Consider the following 13956-nt stretch of genomic DNA (forward strand, 5'->3'; position numbering starts at 1 on the left):
CTAGCTCGTGGCCGGACTGTTTTGTGACAGCCACTTGTGTTTCGCCCAAATGTCCGTCAGACAAATGCCCATCGGCCAAATGGCCGTCGGCTAAAAGTCCGGCCACGATTGCACGCGCAGTGCCCCAAATTTGAAGTAGGAGGACCGACCAAGCATCTTTTTCCATCTCCCGGTTCCTAAAATCCATGCCATATACACCTCCCCCGATAGTGGGAGTAACAGGTATTAAACTGATCAGAATAGTTCTACTTAACACACCACTCATATCTGGTGCCACAGTAGATTGCACGTGCAGTGCCCCAAATTTGAAGTAGGAGGACCGACCAAGCATCTTTTTCCATCTCCCGGTTCCTAAAATCCATGCCATATACACGTCCCCTGGCGCCGCAACTGCCTCTGGGAACCTTACCATGGGTCCCAGACCGCACGTCTTGTAATTCTCTGTCTGTGAAATTATATAGCTATCAAAGTTATCTATTTATCTATCAAATCCATCTATCTATCTATCGTATCTATCAAATGTATATTGCATCTACTGATCTATCTATCTAATTTATGTATCTATGTATCTATCAAATCTATCTATCTTGTGGTTGTGCAAATGGACTGTTTGTGTTTGTTTGCGATGCGTTAAACGGGGAGTTTGATCTGTCACTGTGAAGCGGGCGTAACCCTTACACTACCTGATCGATACAACATCATACCTGATGTTTTAAAGCACGTTATTCCAAACAATTTAGGAATGTTAGGTGATTTATGCCCTTTATGGCTTAAAACCCGACTCTGCATCAACTATGTAATTTTCCGTGGGAGTTTTGCCATGGATCCCCCTCTGGCATGCCACAGTCCAGGTGTTAGTCCCCTTGAAACAACTTTTCCATCACTATTGTGGCTAGAAAGAGTCCCTGTGGCTTTTAAAATTCGCCTGCCTATTGAAGTCAATGGCGGATTGCCCGGTTCGCCGGTTCGCAAACAGTTGCGGAAGTTTGAGTCCGTCATTCGCGAACGGAAAATTTTAAGTTTGCAACATCATTATTCTTCAGTGTTGTCACATGAAAAAATATATATATATATCTTGAAATTTCCAGTGGTCCCGGACGACTCAGAAATCGCAGCGGATGACTTAGAAATTTTACATTTTCCTATCTTTAACATTGAGTGGACTACTAACTTTTTTCCTCTGGGCTAGTAGCTTTTAACCTCTGACTATTAAACAATAGTGATATTTTTCCACCCCTGTATATACAGTTCTCTGACCCTCCCACTGTACTTCACCATGCTTGTTATTGGCAGCTAGCATTACTTTTTATTTATTTTTTATTATTTATTATATACCCTCTCCCCCTCCAACCCATATTTGTAGTGTAGGAGCCTATCTCCCCCTCCAACCCTTATTTTTTAGCAGCCTAAGTCTCCATCCCTTCCTCCTCTTTCCAAACTGTTTTTGCTGTAGTGTTGGGTACCCTGCTCTTCCATCCCCATCCTCCTCTGGGCCGCCAACCTGCCCCACTCTCCCCTTCCCTTCCAACGCTCCCACTCATTACTAACAGTGCCACTCTCTGTAAAGATCAGTGATCTGCCTTCATATGTTAAGGAAGCACAATCTGTGCTTAACACAGATTGTGCTCATGTTTGCAGCAACATGAGCCTCTGTGTTGGATGTCAACAAAGTATGCTGGACAAAGTACTGTGTGACCTAGTACCTACGTCCATTTGGCCCAAGGGTTAAAAGGCAAGAGGAAGTGGTAGCATCTGCTGTTATTTTTGTTATGAGTGCAATTAGAATATATATTAATAGTAATGATGTCGGTAATATATAATTTAAAAAAAGAAAACAGACTTGCAACATCAGCGTCTGAAAAAATAATATCAGTATTCTGCAGATATATGGGTGGTCTAAATATTTTAGATGTCCAGTATTTGCTATGTTTACACATGTTTAAAATGTTTCTCACACTTTTACTTGTAATATAAAAGCAAGTCGTGCCAACATGTTGAAGCAGATGTTATCCAGGGTGAATACATGTTTTCTGAATAGTACAGTTTGTGAATTTTCTTGAATATCTCAATTCCTCATAAATATTCATTTGGATCACAAACGTTATTTTGAAAAGATTATCTTTGTATGTACACTTAAGAACAGGCTGAAACATACAAAATGTTGACGTTATAATTGTGTGCGGTAAATTGTAAATTTAGTGCTCCATGAAGCATCCACATTTACAGAATGAGATCCATATACAGATACAGATTTCTTTAGATGATTATGCCAAACATCACAATGCTAATATGATATTATACATCTGGCATCATGCATTTTTAACACTGCAAGGATTATTCAACTATAGAAGTATTACTTTAAGCAGACCTCTTGGAGTATTTCAACATCTGTTATAATGCCTCATTATTTTAGATGTAAAGACATTTTTAAATATAGCAAAAACTGCTGTATATAATGTCTTTATTTCAATGCAGTACATAATGTTTCTCTTGGTCTTGCAAAATAAGTACTGACCAATTTGGTATTAAAAGTTGTTGGTTTAAAATGTAACCAAGGACGTGTTTTGTGAGAGCACTTAAAGTAACATTGAACAAATTTACATTCATATTACAAGTTGAGCTTTGCATACCCAATATACACAATAATCAACTTGAAATATTGTTTTTTATAAAGCTGGTGTAAAATGTTACTGTGATTGGTAACAGTCCACACCATCAATAACCCCGCTGTAAAAAAATCATTGCACAAACTCACCAATTTATTAACCCTCTAAGTATACCCATTGCAAAACATCCTACAGTAGTAACACTTTAACTGCCACAACCACAACACAAATATATCATCCATACACTATCAATACCTAAACCACCATATCTTCAACACAAAAAAATATTAACAAATGCTCGATCTGGTTTAACTTGAGATTTACCTTGTGAGCTAGAGTGCTTGTGCATATAGACAATTTGCAGAGTTAAGTCAAAACCAAAGAGATTTTGGGGCCTAGTTATCAAGCCGTCAACCTCAAATACGCTGGAATTCCGCAGCGTATTTGTGGCGAGACTGATTCGCCTTAGTTATCAAAGGCTAGAGACCGGCAAAAGTAGAATTTTGTGACGTAAACTTTGATCCACCGGACTCAGTCCGACACAGATCGATTCTTACGTCATTCCAGATGTTCTGCCCACAAGTACGGCACAATCTGACTACTTTTGCTAGTTATCAAAAAACTAGCAGGTACGCTCGGCACTTTTACGGCCCAGCGTACCTGGTTTTCAAACCGCCACCCTGGAGGCGGCGGATCCCATAGGAATCAATGGGAGTCTGACTATAGCGAAAGTACAAGTTCGCTGCTGGCAGACATACCATTGATTTCTATGGGAGCTGTCTACACCTAACACCCTAACATATACCCCGAGTCTAAACACCACTAATCTGTCCCCCCTACACCGCCGCAACTAAATAAAGTTATTACCCCCTAAACCGCCGCTCCCGGAGCCCACGCCACTCTAATAAAATTATTAACCCCTAAACCGCCGCTCCCGGAGCCCACCGCAAGCTACTCTATACATATTAACCCCTAAACCGCCGCTCCCGGAGCCCACCGCAACTATAATATATGTATTAACCCCTAAACCGCCGCTCCCGGAGCCCACTCCAACTATAATATATGTATTAACCCCTAAACCATAATATATGTATTAACCCCTAAACCGCCGCTCCCGGAGCCCACCGCAACTATAATATATGTATTAACCCCTAAACCGCTACCCCCGGAGCCCACCGCAACTATAATATATGTATTAACCCCTAAACCGCCGCTCCCTGACCCCGCCACAACTATAATAAATGTATTAACCCCTAAACCGCCGCTCCCGGAGCCCACCGACACCTTCATTATACCTAGTAACCCCTATCCTGCCCCCCCTATACCACCGCCCTCTATAATAAAGTTATTAACCCCTATCCTGCCGATCCCGTACCTCGCCACAACTAAATAAATAGTTTAACCCCTAAACCGCCGCTCCCTGACCCCGCCGCAACCTATATTAAATTTATTAACCCCTAATCTGCCCCCCTACACCGTCGCCACCTATAATACATTTATTAACCCCTATCCTGCCCCCCACTACACCGCCACCACTGTAATAAATTTATTAACCCCTAAACCTAAGTCTAACACTAACCCTAACACCCCCCTAACTTAAATATTAATTAAATAAATCTAAATAATATTTCTCTTATTAACTAAGGCCTAGATTTAGAGTTGGGCGGTAGCCGTCAAAACCAGCGGAACAGCCAATAGAATGTGAGCTCAATCAGATTGAACTTGATTCTGATTGGCTGATTCCATCAGCCAATCAGAATTTTCCTACCTTAATTACGATTGGCTGATAGAATCCTATCAGCCAATCGGAATTCGAGGGACGCCATCTTGGATGACGTCCCTTAAAGGAACCGTCATTCTTCAGTTGGACGTCATCGGAAGAAGATTGATCCGCGCTGGAGGTCTTCACGATGGAGCGGTTCCTCATCGGATGAAGATAGAAGATGCCGCTTGGATCAAGATGGTTGCAGGTCTGGATCGCCTCTTCTTCCCGGATAGGATGAAGACTTTGGAGCCTCTTCTGGACCTCTTCAGCCGCAGGATTATGGATCGCCAGCCCCCGCTTGGGTTGGATGAAGATTTTGGAGCCAGGACCGATCAGTGTGATACCCAGCGAGGTGAAGATAAGGTAGGAAGATCTTCAGGGGCTTAGTGTTAGGTTTATTTAAGGGGGGTTTGGGTTAGATTAGGGGTATGTGGGTGGTGGGTTGTAATGTTGGGGGGGGGGTATTGTATGTGTTTTTTACAGGCAAAAGAGCTGAATTCTTTGGGGCATGCCCCGCAAAGGGCCCTGTTCAGGGCTGGTAAGGTAAAAGAGCTTTGAACTTTTGTAATTTAGAATAGGGTAGAGCATTTTTTTATTTTGGGGGTCTTTGTTAATTTATTAGGGGGCTTAGAGTAGGTGTAATTAGTTTAAAATTGTTGTAATATTTTTCTAATGTTTGTAAATATTTTTTTATTTTTTGTAACTTAGTTCTTTTTTATTTTTTGTACTTTAGTTAGTTTATTTAAATGTATTTATTTGCAGATATTGTATTTAATTAATTTATTGATAGTGTAGTGTTAGGTTTAATTGTAACTTAGGTTAGGATTTATTTTACAGGTAATTTTGTAATTATTTTAACTATTTTAGCTATTAAATAGTTCTTAACTATTTAATAGCTATTGTACCTGGTTAAAATAAATACAAAGTTACCTGTAAAATAAATATAAATCCTAAAATAGCTATAATATAATTATAATTTATATTGTAACTATATTAGGATTTATTTTACAGGTAAGTATTTAGCTTTAAATAGGAATAATTTATTTAATAAGAGTTAATTTATTTCGTTAGATTTAAATTATATTTAACTTAGGGGGGTGTTAGTGTTAGGGTTAGACTTAGCTTTAGGGGTTAATACATTTATTAGAATAGCGGTGAGCTCCAGTCGGCAGATTAGGGGTTAATGTTTGAAGTTAGGTGTCTGCAATGTTAGGGAGGGCAGATTAGGGGTTAATACTATTTATTATAGGGTTATTGAGGTGGGAGTGAGGCGGATTAGGGGTTAATAACTTTATTATAATAGCGGTGCGGTCCGCTCGGCAGATTAGGGGTTAATAAGTGTATGCAGGTGGAGGCGACGTTGTGGGGGGCAGATTAGGGGTTAATAAATATAATATAGGGGTCGTCGGTGTTAGGGGCAGAAGATTAGGGGTACATAGGGATAATGTAAGTAGCGGCGGTTTACGGAGCGGCAGATTAGGGGTTAAAAAAAATATGTAGGTGTCAGTGATAGCGGGGGCGGCAGAATAGGAGTTAATAAGTGTAAGGTTAGGGGTGTGTAGACTCGGGGTACATGTTAGAGTGTAGGTGCCGACGTAGGAAGTGTTTCCCCATAGCAAACAATGGGGCTGCGTTAGGAGCTGAACGTGGCTTTTTTGCAGGTGTTAGGTTTTTTTTCAGCTCAAACAGCCCCATTGTTTTCTATGGGGGAATCGTGCACGAGCATGTTTTTGAAGCTGGCCGCGTCCGTAAGCACCGCTGGTATCGAGAGTTGAAGTTGCGGTAAATATGCTCTACGCTCCTTTTTTGGAGACTAACGCAGCCATTCTGTGAACTCTAAATACCAGCGGTATTTAAAAGGTGCGGCCAGAAAAAAGCATGCGTAGCTAACGCACCCCTTTGGCCGCAAAACTCTAAATCTAGGCGTTAGTTAATCCTATTTAAAACTAAATACTTACCTTTAAAATAAACCCTAATATAGCTACAATATAAATAATAATTATATTGTAGCTATTTTAGGATTTATTTTTATTTTACAGGCAAATTTCAATTTATTTTAACTAGGTACAATAGCTTTTAAATAGTTATTAACTATTTAATAGCTTACCTAGCTAAAATAAAGAGAAATTATCATGTAAAATAAAAACTAACCTAAGTTACAATTACACCTAACACTACACTATACTTTAATAAATTATTCCTATTTAAAACTAAATACTTACCTGTAAAATAAACCATAAGATAGCTACAATGTAATTAATAATTACATTGTAGCTATTTTAGGATTTATATTTATTTTACAGGTAACTTTGTATTTATTTTAGCTAGTTAGAATAGTTATTAAATAGTTATTAACTATTTAATAACTACCTAGCTAAAAGAAATACAAAATTACCTGTAAAATAAATCCTAACCTAAGTTACAATTAAACCTAACACTACACTATCATTAAATTAATTAAATAAATTAACTACAAATAACTACAATTAAATACAATTACATAAACTAACTAAAGCACAAAAAAAGCTGTTACAAAAAATAAAAAAAATAAGTTACAAACATTTTAAAAATATTACAACAATTTTAACTTAATTACACCTAATCTAAGCCCCCTAATAAAATAACAAAGCCCCCCAAAATATAAAAATGCCCTACCCTATTCTAAATTAAAAAAGTTCAAAGCTCTTTTATCTTACCAGCCCTTAAAAGGGCCTTTTGTGGGGGCATGCCCCAAAGAATTCAGCTCTTTTGCCTGTAAAAGAAAAATACAACCCCCCCAACATTAAAACCCACCACACACATACCCCTAATCTAACCCAAACCCCCCGTAAAATAACCTAACACTAATCCCCTGAAGATCATCCTACCTTTAGTCGTCTTCACTCAGCCGAGCAGCGATGGAACCGAAGAGGAGACCCGGAGTGGCAGAAGTGATCATCCAAGGGGCGCTGAAGAAATCTTCCATCCGATGAAGTGATCCTCCAGTCGGCGCTGAAGAAGTCTTCCATCCGGGCGATGTCATCTTCCAAGAGGCGCTGAAGAAGTCTTCTATCCGTGCGATGTCATCTTCCAAGCGGGGTCTTCAATCTTCATCCCGACGACGTGGAACATCCTTCTTTACCGACGGACTACCGACGAATTGAACAGTCAATGTTTGACAGTGTAAAGACCCTGGAGCTGGGAGTGATTTTATTTAAATAAATCTGTTTCTACGATATCCCCGCTCTTCGTTTATTGCTTCATGGTTGGTCCGGCCACCTGTCTCTCCAACTAGGAGCTCACAGTGATTGGTTGTTCCACGGACAATCTGTTTCATCTGACGCTCCCACCATCTGTAGCTGTGGATTGGTCTCTGGAGTTCCGGTTTCTTATCCCCATTGGTCTGTCTGGCGGGCGACTAAGGTTCCGTCCTGTTCAGTGAGGCATACGTTTATGCCATAATCCTTGTGAGTACCCTGACATCAGTGTGTGCTATTCCCTGTATCTCTGATGTTTTACAACGATACTGTCCCATAAGGCGCCTCTCTTTTCTCTGCTTCTACAGATTTATACAACCACTTCCCTTTAAGAGTGCTGCCGTCTACATTGTTTGCTGGATGATCCAGGAACTCTGCCTACTTTGAAATTGTGTTTAAGCCGCATTTTGGCTATCAGCTGTGCGCACCTCCAAAGGATTTTTCCTTCATTTTCTAAGCTATTAAATATTTAATAACTATTTAATAGCTATTGTACCTAGTTAAAATAAATAGAAATTTGCCTGTAAAATAAAAATAAACCCTAAGATAGCTACAATATAATTATTATTTATATTGTAGCTATATTAGAGTTTATTTTAAAGGTAAGCATTTAGTTTTAAATAGGATTAATTTAGTTCATAATAGAAATATTATTTAGATTTATTTAATTAATATTTAAGTTAGGGGGGTGTTAGGGTTAGTGTTAGACTTAGGTTTAGGGGTTTATAATTTTATTACAGTGGCGGTGGTGTAGTGGGGGGCAGGATAGGGGTTAATAAATTTATTATAGGTGGCGACGGTGTAGGGGGGGCAGGATAGGGGTTAATAAATTTAATATAGGTTGTGGCAGGGTCAGGGAGCGGCGGTTTAGGGGTTAAACTATTTATTTAGTTGCGGCGAGGTGCGGGATCAGCAGGATAGGGGTTAATAACTTTATTATTGAGGGCGACGGTATAGGGAGGGCAGGATAGGGGTTACTAGGTATAATGTAGGTGGCAGCGGTGTCCAGGAGCGGCGGTTTAGGGGTTAATACATTTATAAGAGTTGTGGCGTGGTCTATGAGCGGAGGTTTAGGGGTTAGTAACTTTATTTAGTTGCGGGAGGCTCCGGGGGCGCCGGTATAGGGGGTAGAACAGTGTAGTTTAGTGTGGGTGCTTAGTGACAGGCTAGCAAGAAAGCTGTAAAAAAGCCGAAGAGCAGCGAGATCGGATGAGTGATAACTCTCACAGTCCGCTGCTCATCGCCCCGTAATTGGTGCGCGGATTTTTGACAGCTTTTTTGATAACAGGCGAATTTTTGCAGGTCCGCGGTGGCGATGTGAGCTTAGGCGGGCATATTGGCCCGGCGAAGGCAGGTAAAATAGACGCGTTGATAACTACCCCCCTTTGACTGTGAAGGATGCACTTAGATAGCACTTCTAATACCCTTTATGTAGACTACATCTTTTAGAACATAACAAGGCTTTAAAACTAAAACATAACTTTTATTTAATATATACTTTATAAAATCACTGAGAACAGGTGTATATGTGTGTATTGAAACCACAGAGAGATTCAAAACTGCATTATTGGGATGCTGTTTAAGGAACTGGTAGATGGACAGGATCCTAATGGGATACTATTGGATCCAGCGTATTCCACTACAATGGATGGATGATACTGTTAAATTAATGACTGGGTCATCTAATGGAAGTTGTGGAATATATATTATACAGATATAGTACTTCTATTGTGTCAACAACCAGGGCATAGGGTTGGGTAGTCACATTTCTATATCTATATGTGTGCCTATTGGTTCTCTTATTGAAATGGAATTCATAAGTTATATAACATTACTAAGCACTTCTGTAGTGTAATATCCTTACATGAATAGTATAATTTAACAACTTGTGCACTGCTAATGTACACCACTTAGATGGTCAATGTGTGTTCACAACTCAATCCAAAGCAAATTCCAGAGATTATACTCTATTATATTCCACTATATTTTAGTGGATGTTTATAATTATATTCAGGTGTTGCCAAGTATTTGATTTAGAACTATGTGAAAAATATATTTCAGATTGAGTAGTCACACCAATACACTAATAAGTGTGCCCAATTTGTTTCAATTGTTTAAGACACTGTTCATATGTCTTACTGCAATTATTTAATCTTGTGTTATATAACATTGATTGGGAAATACCACTGGTTCAGCATGTGGTTTATATTGTGTTGTAATAAGGTAATAGCAATTGCATTGCTAAGTAGGTTAATGTATATTAAAGGATAATTCCACAGTAGTCTAGATGTGTGTTGAATTGGTTAGGTTAGGCAGTGGATCTCACTCTACACCACTCTTTATAATGTTGTACTATATTGTCTTGACATAATGGTCATTATAAATAGTTAAAATATGCACTTGACCTATGGTATTAAGACAATGGCCTCTATTTACCAAAGTCTGGCGGACCTGATCCGACAGTGCGGATCAGGTCCGCCAGACCTCGCTGAATATGGAGAGCAATGCGCTCTCCGTATTCAGCATTGCACCAGCAGCTCAAAAGAGCTGCTGGTGCAACGCCGCCCCCTGCAGATTCGCAGCCAATGGGCCGCCAGCAGGGGGGTGTCAATCAACCCGATCGTACTCGATCGGGTTGAATTCCGGGGATGTCTGTCTGCCTGCATAGAGCAGTCGGACAGGTTATAGAGCAACGGTCTTTGTAACCGCTGCTTCATAACTGCTGTTTCTGGTGAGCCTGCAGGCTCGCCAGAAACACGGGCCGTCAAGCTCCTTTCGGAGCTTGATAGATAGGCCCCAAAGTATTAAAAAAAAAATTGGAACTGAGCTTTTTGTATCAACAACAAAGTGGAAGACTGAGGGCTCGCTTCCATTGAGTCGTAATTCGGTTTGCGTGCACTCGCAAACTGATAAATGTGCTGTCGGAATCAATATCATTTATCGACTGTTTCCAATGGCGCGTTATACCTCAATATCGGCAGCCGGACTTTGCGTCCCATAGAAATTAATAGAAGCAGTTAATCGATAAATTATATCAGGTTTCCAATGAAAGCGCTAACCGTTAATACACTGTCGGAGGCTGTCGATACATTGAGAAATATTACCCCCAGCTCAACTAGGTGTAAAGGAGGAAAAAAGAGCTTTTTGAGGCCTGTTTCTCATTGAAATTGCAAATCACAAAAAAATTATGAGTGTTTCAATGTACAAATAACATTATATATGCTACATTTATTGGTCCTATGTATAGGAATATTTGCACCCATGTTGTCATAGAAATATCAATATTTATGTGCATATAAAAATATATGCAAGCACAACAATTATGTAACGACCTCCTGCACACTTTCAAACCTTCCCAATGCCTAATATTCTTTAAGAGATCCCTCTCTACATATCTCAAAACAGAATGCACCTGTCATTGTTGATTATATATTTCCTACCTGTTCTATGTTAAATTTTTGTGCATATATCGTGTATTATTATTGTTTTTTATTTTATTGTACCCTTGTATCAATGCAATGTTTTGTGTACCCAGGACATACTTGAAAATGAGAGAAATCTCAATGTATCTTTCCTGGTAAAATATTTTATAAATAAATAAAATATCTACCTATTCAAAATGAAACATTTGCCCAGGGATGCTATATATAATCTCAATACATATAGAAATATAATTTTATCTAATAATAATCTTCTCCTACATGTATATATGTATGATAATTGTATATATATATATTTGACCTATATAAATCATATAATTTTAATAATTACTTTTAACTGTTATGATAAAGGCTGATATATTTAAATAGAAAAATATAATAATTACATTCAGTGTCTTTGAATTTCCGATATGTAACTACATATATGTTGAAATTATAGTTCATATCAAAAATAAAAGTCATGAGTAAGTATATACTTTCAAACTGTTCATTAAATTAAGGATTAGATGAGATGAAGATAAACCCTCCCCCCCCCCCCCATGTTATTCATTGCAATCACCAGTTTCACATATGTTAACAAGCAACACACAGCTAGCTTAACTTCAGAACAGATATTTAGAAATGCAGGGTGAGAGAGAAGCTGACAATGCTGAAGTTAGACAGCGTAGGCCTGACATCCCCAGAGTGAGGCTGGATATAGAAACCCTGAATGAGCAGCAGGTGTTTGAAAGTTTCAGGCTCACCAGGGAGAAAATATATCAGTCATATGCCCTGTTGCAAGACTGGAAAGCCAGGGCTATTCAAGCAGGGCTGTCCTTGAAATGACCAAACTACTAGGGGCATTTTTTGGCTTCTGGATCCTTTCAGGTGACAGGGGGCATTGTAACTTGGGTGCATACGTCCACTCTTTCTAAGCATCTTTCACAAGTTCTTGATGGACTTTATGATAATTGCAGAAACTTTTTTTTTTTCTCACATCACCCAGAGGTTGGCGTGATGTTAAGAGGGACTTTTTTCTTTTAGGTGGCATACCCAATGTCCTTGGGGCCATTGACTGCACTCATATTGCCCTAAGAACTCCTGTGCGCAGGGAGATAATATTTAGATATCGGAAACACTTCCACTCCTTAAATGTGCAGATCATATGTGATGCAAACATGCGCATATTAAATGTCGTGGCAGGGTTCCCAGGAAGTAGCCATGATGCCTACATCCTCAGGACTTCTGGTGTGTAGAGATTGTTTGAGACAAATCAAATGCCTGAAGGACATCTCCTCGGTAAGTGTTTATGTATATATTATGATGCCTTCATGTGTTCAATGTTTTGACATTTTATTGTTTCATTACTTTATAATCCTTTATGTATGTGTCTAAGGGGGTGGAATTGATTAAATAAATAAATTGTTAATCATTTAAAATATATATATTAACTATGTCATAGTAAGACATATGCATAACATTATTTTATGTCATACATTGCTTTATTGAAAGATGTGTGTTTATATATCTATATATATACTGTATATCTATGCATTCATATTTCAGCTGATTCTGCATATCCTCTTAAAAAATGGATTTGGACACCATTGAAAGAGAACCAGGTTGTTGGGCCTGCTGAATTAAGGTAAAATATATTTATTTTCTGCTCTTGTATGTCAGAAATATTGATTGTGCCTTGCAAAATGTTCACTATAATCTGTAGAAAAGTAGGACCAGTACACACTTCATAGGAATGTCCCTTTAAATCACTCTTGGGTGAATGTAGGTGCAAACCTGGAGGACCTCCCTTTCCAAAGTCCCAGTAAATGTAATGAAATAGAACACACAGGTAGCACTCTATGTGGAGCAACAGCACCTTTATTGAGCAACGTTTCAGGGCTCCTGCCCCTTTATCAAGCTATATATCTGTGTTTGTGCACATACATATATATATACATATATATATCACTATCACAGACATAACAATGTTGTACTGAGTGCCTTTAAAGGGACAGTCAAAATCCAAATCATCTATTATCAGTGAAGCATTTATAAATCTCTCTGCTTGAATATAAATATATTTATATATGTAAAAAGGTTTAAAGATTTATAAGATCAAACCAGGAATGTAGTTAGCTCATTAGTATTTGATTTGTCTTCACATTATATATTATAATCATATTTCTTGTTCTTTTAATACAGATATAATGAAGCACATATCCGAACACGTGCTATAATAGAATGACTGGTGTTCTTAAAATGTGCTTTCGCTGCCTGGACAGATCAGGGGGGGATCTCCAATTCAGTCTGGAAAAAGCTATAAAAATCATAGTGGCATGTTGCTGTCTACACAACATGGCACAGGACTTACTTCCAACACCACAGCCCCCAGGTGAAATCTTTGAGCCTGATGTAATTAATCATCCCCAACCCCTCAATGCCCATTTGGAGAGATCTGCAACTATTCAAGATTTCTTTTCAGGCATTTTTATAGTATTGTAATGAGACCTTTTAGTTATTTATGATTATGTTTTTTTAATAATACACATTTGTGTCTTTTAATGTTTTACAGATTGAAGATTCTCAGAAATGGAATACCATTCACCTCCCTCTCTCCTCATCCCCATATTTACCACATTGTCCCTAAATAAATGTGTACTTTACTCAAATATAGTCATGGTGAATGTTTCTTTATTTCCAGCTATGTACTAATCAATGCATTTATCTTATGATTTATGTATAACATGATTATCTAAAAGATCATTTTAATTATATTCCAAATATTACTTTGTTCTCTTGGTATAATTATTTAAAGAACAGCTATGCACTCCTGGTTAATAAAAATTAGTACATGGGTGAAACAATGACAGACAGGATATATACTGTATGTTGGCAAAAATAAACAGCTCCAACATAGGTTCTATGCTGCT

The 13956-nt window shown here is 38.4% G+C and overlaps 1 long non-coding RNA gene across 1 annotated transcript; it reads left to right on the forward strand.

Moving 5' to 3' along the window:
* Positions 1–11797: 11797 nt before the first annotated feature.
* LOC128655472 (uncharacterized) lies at positions 11798–13695 on the forward strand. The gene is made up of 4 exons (XR_008401815.1): positions 11798–12325; positions 12593–12671; positions 13229–13418; positions 13599–13695. It is a non-coding gene; the product is annotated as an uncharacterized LOC128655472 (long non-coding RNA).
* The last annotated feature ends 261 nt before the right edge of the window (positions 13696–13956 follow it).

The sequence above is a fragment of the Bombina bombina genome, chromosome 4 (genome assembly GCF_027579735.1).
Source record: "Bombina bombina isolate aBomBom1 chromosome 4, aBomBom1.pri, whole genome shotgun sequence".
Lineage (NCBI taxonomy): Eukaryota > Metazoa > Chordata > Amphibia > Anura > Bombinatoridae > Bombina > Bombina bombina.